Source organism: Aquila chrysaetos, chromosome 22, assembly GCF_900496995.4.
Source record: "Aquila chrysaetos chrysaetos chromosome 22, bAquChr1.4, whole genome shotgun sequence".
In the NCBI taxonomy this organism is placed as follows: Eukaryota; Metazoa; Chordata; class Aves; order Accipitriformes; family Accipitridae; genus Aquila; species Aquila chrysaetos.
This window is the reverse complement of record NC_044025.1, coordinates 20,134,465-20,143,096: the sequence shown is the minus strand read 5'-3', so window position 1 is coordinate 20,143,096 and position 8,632 is coordinate 20,134,465.

Sequence of the window (8,632 nt, the reverse complement as noted above, 5' to 3'; positions counted from 1 at the left end):
AGTAACACTGAATGAAGAAACTCCCTACTGATCTCATGGGCTTTAGCTCAGCGCTCATTTTTTGGTGACTGTAAAAAGACAAATGCACTAAGCCTTCCTTTCACTACCAGGGCCTGCAGGCCACAATTAAGATGTTTTGGTGTCCAAATCTCACCATTTCTGGGGGTGAATCTCCTGGGCACCAAGTGAGACCAAAAGCAGGCAAATAACATGCAAATACAATTTTCAGGATTGCCGTAACAGTTCAAGATTGGTCATATGGATTACTATGTCTCTGGTCTTATTTCTCTCTTAATATTCCCTAAGTTTTCATTTGTGCACCCAGATTACACAAATGTAACAGCACAAATTCAGAAACCCTGAATACAGGCAGTAACTTTATTGAGTAGGCAAAAAATAAAAGTAATGGCCAATATTTGTATTCTAGAACATAAGCAGGAATTCATAAATGCTTGCAGGAATGCAACATATCAACCTCCTTAAACAGCCGTATCCTGTTTCTTTTGTTTCCTTCACTGCTTTTGCAGTGACTGTTGCTACAACACCATCCATCACTGCTCCTTTCATCTGTCAGGCCCTCCAGCTGCCTGCCTACAGCTCCGTACCTGCCCCCTCAGGTCTGAGCTGTCTGGATTTCCCCTGTGTTTGTGGGTGTAGTTGCCCATCCTTTTCAGCCAGAGCTGTGTGGGCGATGAAGTTATCCCCTCTGGTTCCTCAGCACCTTTCCCGTACCTGCTTGGCTGGTTGCATGAATAGGTTTCAGTCAAAGAAGATTAGTTTTAACAGGTTTCGTCATAGGGCATTCTTCCTGGGGACTGAAATGAGGGTTAAAACGGGCACGGTCTCGGCTGAGACCAAGAACGTGATGGCTGCAGTCAGAGAACAGCGCACATCAACATCCCCGTTCAGAGAAGTTCAAGCACATCTTTCTCCATCCCTTTCTTCCGTTATCATTAGGTTCTTGACACCGAATTATGTGGCTAATGAGCTGCAGGCTCCTGCCACTGAAGATGCTCCTCTGATCTCTTCCGAGCATGGCACTAGGTTACCTTCTGGACCATATTCCCTGAAGAAACGAATTCTGCACAAATGGCAATTTAATTTTCTTTTTCCCCCTCAATCCAAGCATGCAGTTACTCGGACGTGGAAAACCTGAGCCTGAAACAAACGTTTAAAGTATTTTGAAGGATTTGTCATTACTCAGAGAAATAGGTCTGACATTCACTGGAGCGCAAGGAGGTGGAGAGAAAGAAATGTGTTACTCAGAAACTGCATTGGCCAGGCCAAAGTTCTGCCTTCGGCTGCATCTGGGCAACTCATTTAGGTTGAGAGAGCTGTGTTGCATGATTTGGAGTAGAATTTGCCCTCAGAGTTTAAATAAAATAAATGATATTTAAGAACCTGCAAGGCTGTTAGGTGATATTGTACAAAAACGTGTCTAACAGCATTGAAAACTGTGATCCAATATTCAGTGATGTCAACAGAAAAGCTCCCACCAGTGATGGTGGGAATGTCATTTCAATAAGCAGCTTGGCTGTTACTCCAAGTGTTTAGTGGGCATTAGGATAATCAGTGATTCCACCTAATAAAGAGTGGGATCTCACTATTTCTTTTTTAATGCGTGGAGCCCCTTATGTTCTTCAGGCTTTTTCTGGCTTTCTTAGGAAAGGGCATGACCTGACTATGGACTAAAGATGCTTTATGTTCTGAAAAAATAACAGAAAACACTTAAAATTCAAGGAGCATGGAAAGCAAATGTTATGAACATTTGAAGTATTTGCCTGCTTCAAGCAGAGTATTACATTATGGTAATGAATCTTTATCTGAACTTTAATTTATTATTGAGAAAGTAACTCCCATCTGCTTCTCTAACTGAGGCATTTAAGGGCCTTTTGCAAATATAATCTCCAAATTTGTCCTTGCAGACAGGATAAATAATGTTTCTAACAAATCAGTAAGACTGTGGCATTGAATGGTTAAATAACAAGTTCCAAGACAAACAGCCAGCTTGTGCTAGAAATCGTACCCGATCTTCTAATTCACTCTCCTATGGTTTAAGCGAAAGATGGATGTGTCTGCAAAACCCATGCGGGACTGAGGGTTCTCTTCTGTCCCATCATTTGCCCCATCTGGATACACCACCAGTTAGCAGGAGAAGCTAATGGTATTCCACCAAAAGTAAACGATTTCATCTTTTAAAGGTATCATACAAAATAACGCTTGGTTGCCAAAGAATATGGGATTTTTATGGATGTTTAGGCATGCACGGTGAGGTGTCACAAGATCAAACAAATCCTAGCATTCTGGGGGCTCATAAAAGGTGCAGAAGGATGAATTGTTCAGCCTTTTTAATTCCTCTGTGCCTCTTTGAAGATTTAATATGGTCTTTTGGTTGGCTTTAAATCTTAATGGTGCTCTAAAGCTCGTTAGTTTTTCTCAGCAACACTAATGTTGATCTGTTGATGGTTCAGCTGAGCGTGGCCAGCGGCTGCTCTCAGTCCGGCTGCCCCCGCCGCGCAGCTGCACAGCACCGTGGCATCGCCTCTGCTTGTCTGTTTTCAGGAAAACCTCGTCAGGCCCAAATTGCATCATTTTTCTTTGGTTCACCCCAAGAGCTGTTCACCGCTTCTTTCACTATCTTAATTTCAGCACTACTTTTAAAGCAATCAGTGTCGCTGTGGAGGGAGAGAGAATACAAATACTTGGCACAGGTCGATGTTTACTTTTCTGTTTTCATGGACGCAGAGTCGATTGTGACTGTTCGGAATGTCTCAGGAGAAGCATGAATAGTTTAAACATGTGTTCAAGGAAGCTTTTTAGTTTATGGATCCCCAGGTGTTTTTCCAAGTTGTACTTTTGTAGAATTTCTGAAATAGGTGTACTATTGTTCTTCTAAAAGAGACTGAAAAAATAATTCTGGGGAGAAGAAGTATTCGTTAGACCGTACTTTGCAAAGGAAGTGAAATTGCTGAGTTAGCGCTGGGGGCAGCCCAGCCCAGCTCCAGCCCCTCACCTGGCTCCCGTGGGAAGCACAGCCCGGCCACGGCACGGCCGTGGGGAGCATCCCTCCGGGACAGCACGGCCAACCTCTTCATGCCTTTCAGGTATGTGTCAAGTGAGTATTTCTCAAATCCTCTTCACCAGAGGTCAATGTAACCTTCTGGGGGAAATAAAAATTCATTGGATTTCTTGTGTAGCATTGGCGCAATGGTTTTAATTTACAGCCAAATAAAGAGGTTACCTTGGGGGTTGTGTTTTTCCCCCTGTTTCACTCAAATGCAGAAATGTGTGTGTATCAGTTTGGGTGGGTTTTGGCAGCAGTTTTGCAGATCGCTTTGGATGTCTCCAGTGGTTGGTGGCCCAAAGGTGGTGAAGCAATGGAGTGAGGAATGGGGAGCGTGGCAGGACGGGTGCTGGGCGATGCTCCCTGCCCAGGAACGACTGCCCCTGGCCTTGCTCCACTTGTCCACAATGGATGCTCATCGCAAAAGCTTGATTAGAGAAAGATTTTTCAGTTACACAGTTATTTTGTGTTGGCTAACTCAGTCCAGGAGTGTAGTGCAGATGTAGCTGTGGGAGCCCAGGCTGTAGCTTTTGGAAGTGCCACAAGCCTTACCCGCACTCACCTTTCAGAGACGCACTCGTTGGCATACGCTGGCCAACACACACTAACGAAACACCCTGAAGAATCACAGGGCATGTGAGGCTGGACTGGACCTCTGGAGATCATCGGACCCAAGCTCCGGCTCAGAGCAGGGCCAGCTCTGTAGTTAGATCCCCTTTCCAAGTCAGATGGGGTCTGACGAGCTGAAGAAGGAGAGATGTCTAGCGCTCTTGAAATGCCACTGAAACCTCGAGCTTCTTGATGGTTCCTAAACTGAAGCTGGGATGGAGCAGGCACGTAGCTGAGTTCAACAGCAGAGAGGTTTCTCTGTGTCTCGCAGTCACTGAGCATCAACTGCTGATGACTCATTTGGAAATGATTTGTTGGCAGCATGTCCCCATCCACCACGCAGCCTCCATCCAACTGTTCCCGCAGACCCCCTCGCTCACACGCCGTTTCCGTGCTGTCAGGCAGGGATGAAATCCAGCTAACAACAATAGATACCAGGGAAAAAAATCCCTAAGAGTTTCTGATCCTGCAAGGGATTTCACAAAGGAAATAGTGGAAGCCCCTTTGCTGAACTTGGCAAAAAAGAGTTTGGACAGTGCTGTCAGGAAAATATTCTTCACTGAACGAGTGAGGTAGCTTATTAGGTCTTTTCTCTATTTCTGTGACTATGAAGACAGAATTCATGAGTAAGAGGCCATTACGGCCGGTGTCCAGCTGAATAGTTACAACATGCTTAGGGAAGCATACTTTTTCTTTCCTTTTGGACAATCAAACATGGTATTTTTAGTCTCGGACAGAGCTTTCTCCTCTGTAATGATGTAGGGTTCCTCTTAGCTCATCAGATTGGGTCACCTGCTGTAAAAAGTTAAAAAGTGATGAAATTGCACACCCCATTAGGTCTGAGCATCAGCTCGAGGCGGGACGGCGGGGAGAGACTTTCCGCTGCTGAATCGCACCCAAGCAGTAGAGCAGGCTGGATGCAGAAGCCCAAACAAACCACAAAGCCTGATTCTGGTTTGAACTGAACTCTTGTTAATTTATCTCCATTTATGGAGTTATTTTATGTTAGACAGAGTATTATGCTACTTTATGGCTGCTTCATTTGAGACAAAATATGCGATGACCTAAACAAATACCAAAATCCACAAATTATACCCAGGTGGCAAATTTATTGTTCATGTTTTTAAAAGCCTCTTTTATATAATCCTCCTCGTGGGCGGCTAATCAGTGAAGCTGGATCTCTGGCTGGTGTCAGTCTGCGTTGCTGTGTCCAAGGGTATTCATCTCTGCTGCTTTATGCCAGCTAACAGTTTGCCTCATATATTTTCATGTTCTTATACTGAGAAGACTCTTAACTTCTGTTGCAGTGCTGATATTTTCAGAAATAGAGGGCTTAACACCGGAGTGGTTGTTGTAAGTGATAAAGAAATACCTTAATTTTGTAGGGGGGGTTGGTTTGCGAGAGGGGCGAGGAGGCTGTCCCGGTTGGAGCTGGCTGGGGGCACAGCAGTCCCCGGTGGCTTTTTGGTGGCCGAGACCTTTTAGGCTGCAGCAGCTCCGGTCCTGCAGCTGCTCAGCAGAGCTTCCTCCGTGGCCGGAGCGGATCCGGCCCTTCGCGTCTCCCCCCTCCTGCATCCCAGCATCTCACTGGTTTGGACACAGTTTCTCTGTAGCTGGAGGTCTCTGCTTCTCCCAGCTCGCACCCCCAGGGTTGTGTAACTCGGTTATAAACTGTTCTCAGGAGGGTTTTTTTCTGTCTCCTGTTTTTTCCCTCTCATAGGCAGTCAAATCACATTCACCTAAAGCTTTCTATGCAAGAAACTAAAGTAATTTCCTTTGAACATTCATTTGAGGCTTGTTAGTTTATAAAGAAACCTGGTTCTGTTCCATCGCCCTTCCCAGGCACTTCCTCCACATTCCCAGCCTGCAAGTCAGTAGGAAATGCAGGTGCCTTAACCTTCGGCTGCTGGCACCCGTCGCCATGGGAGAACAAAAGTGCAAAGCTGTGTGCCTTGAATATTCAGCCTGATGATTTCCTAAATCCTCCCAGCACGGAAAATTTGCAGCTCCTAGTTATAGATGCTAAGCACTCTTAAAAAATAAATCTATAAAATATATAGGGTCAATTCCTCACGCGCTGTGAGTCAGCGTAGCCTTGGGGACTTAACAAATGGCTGCTGTGCCCTGTCGTGCATAAGGACACTTTCATGGTGCTTTGTATAAAACTTGGGTTTTCCTTGTCAGATGCGTGGTCCCTCCTTGGCTGATCCACTCACTGAAAGCAACAGGACATTTTAGGTGGATGGACGCAGGCAGACACGAGTTCCAGGTGATATGTCATGCACAGATGCCCCAAGATAATTCTGGGGTGTAGAAAAGACCTTTCTGGTCCATTGGAGGTGCCTGAGAGGGAAGTTTCCGAGTGAGGCTGGAGCCTAAATGGGATTTACTTTTGCTGAATGCACTAAGGGGCCCCTAAACATTTTGTGTATTGGCTCCGATCCAACCCACGTGAGCCTTCCCGTCAATGTGGCTTTTCGGAGCAGGCCAGAAGAAGGAATGGATTGCTTGTGATATTTCCCAGGCATTTGCTTTATAGTCACTGAAGACAAAACGTATTTGGTTTCTAATGAAACAGGGATGTTTCTAAGCATAATGAAGTTCTTGCCTTTGTTTTGCTTTTCATAGCCCAGCATTATGTGACATATAAAACCACCCCATTTGGTTTCCATTGCCTGTAAGTAAATTCCCCCCTAAGACCACCACTGAGCAGGTACTATCGAGAGGCCAGCCCCGCTCTCACAGCCCTGACTCCCGGACCCCCGGCCCCGGCTCACCTCGCCACAGAGCATTAACCCGCTGGGTGATGCTGGGTGCGTTCACGCAGCGTCCGCCCCGCGCAAACATAGTGCACGCTTCCTAGCATGGTGTAGCCCATACAGGCACAAGACCCATCGCTGCCACGAACATGTCACAGCACATGTTTAGTCCTAATTTCCATGGGCCTTTTTCAGCCAGAAACTCGCCGTACTCCACCCTGAAGTACGGCTGGACCGGCAAATGGCGTGTAACATCTCTGAGTTAGTGCAAACGCGTGTGCTTCGTTGAGAGCGGTGCTTCGTCTCCTCCAGAAGCAAAACACACCCATGTCATAAAATACGATTCTAGTGAATAAAGTCATATGGTGGATGTGAGTAGGATACTGTGGCTTTGGCCTTTTAGTGTAAGGAGAAGTTTTTGTGGCGATAGTTCCTGTTTCTATAGCATCGTCCATCTGCGGGGCTGACGGCGGAGCTGTAGGGAGTGTTTTGGCACCAGGGCAGCTCTGTGGCTCCTGGCTGGTGGCTCCCCCAAGCCCCCTGGAGCGTCCCTTTGAGCCGGCCCTGGCCCCGTCCCATCCTCCTGCCTCCTGCAATCACCAGTGGGGGTAAAACCAGCCAGCGTGACCTGGCACGGGGTAGGAGCTGGTACGTCCCCCTTGCTGGTATTGCCAGAGCTAACGGATGGAGGCTGGAAACGTTGCTGCGAGACGGAGAGAAGGAAGAGCTTTTTTTCAGGTTGCAAAGCTGAGACATGCAGAAATGAAGTGACCTTAGAGACGCCTTTGGGAACAAAAGCACACTCCGTGTCTTCCAAATTGCAATCCCATGAATTCATACAGACCCATCCTTTCTGCTCCCCTCTGGCTGGGTGTAGGTGTGCCTCGGTCGCTCGGGGAGCCGGCACCGCTCCTGGAGGAGCAGCGGCGCGGGAGCTGCGGGTGCCAGAAGCCAGCCGGGGGGTGTCACGCCTGGAGGGGCCCGCGGCTCCGCTCCCCTGGCACTCGCTGCTCTCCCACTTGGGTATTTCGAAAGCACGTGGAGAATCAAGCACGCCGCGATGGACGTTTTCCGCATGAAGCCTGCTTGCCAGAGCTTACGGGCTGCGCTGGGTCTTCATTTCCTTCGGTGTCTGGAAGTCACGTTAGGAGCACCTGCTTCTCTTCACGGACGATAACTAGCACACAGTCCTATATTTCTTCTGTATTTAATGAGGGAATTACTCCCTAAAGGACTCAGTACAAAATTCCTGTGTTGTTAAAGATGTGCCAACGTTTTCTTCGCAAATGTTTGGTTCCCACCGAAGTTAGTGGAAAGACGTCTTTTAACTTGCTGTGGCTGGGTTGGGGCCCTAAATTGAGTTCACTTCAGGATAACCCTGAGGAAACCTGTTGTTTTCTAAATGTGGAAGAAATCATATATTCCACTTGCTGTGATTGCCAAGGAAAAAATACAAGGATTTTTTTTTCAGCTTTAGGCTTTTTTTGCTTTTATGCTCTAGGACCAGGTGCTCACGAGTGCATGTACGCTGATCTACACCATTAGTGTAATGCTAGTATTAATAACAACGTGACCAGAAAAATAATTTGATCTTGTTAAGAAAATATGTTCCCACAACTCTTAGTGTATCTTGTGTATCATGAGTTGAACTCAGCCATCTTGATTGATTTGAGTTTGACTACTGAATACACTGTCGTAATTGAATTCAGGGCAGCAGTAATGCTCTACAGAATCTGTTTTTCTAATTAATTCAAATAAATGTTTCATTAAAGTGAGTGCATCTTCCGCTTGGATGTATCAGCTCTTCCTTATCACAGTGCTTAGTGAAGGAGAATATACAGCTGCTGAAATCCAACATACATTTGCAATTAGTGCCACACATCATCTCTCATGAATGTTGGATTTTTCAGGATACTCTCTCTGCAATCAGTTTATAAACCAGCTAATTTATAAATCAGCTTATTAGTAATAAGAGGTCAAGTCTTTGGATGAGGGACACCTAATGAATGTCGGCTTCTCCTGTGCTGAGCATCAGCCAATTCCACATGTAAAGAAAACCAGCCTCCCTTCAGACTTCCCCATTTCAGAACAACAAAAGGAATCCATGCTCCTTGCATTATTAAAATGACAGAGGGGGACAGCCCGGAGTTGACTGTTGAGTACCTGCGTGGCCTGGGTTGGCAATTAGCGCAGCCCCGGG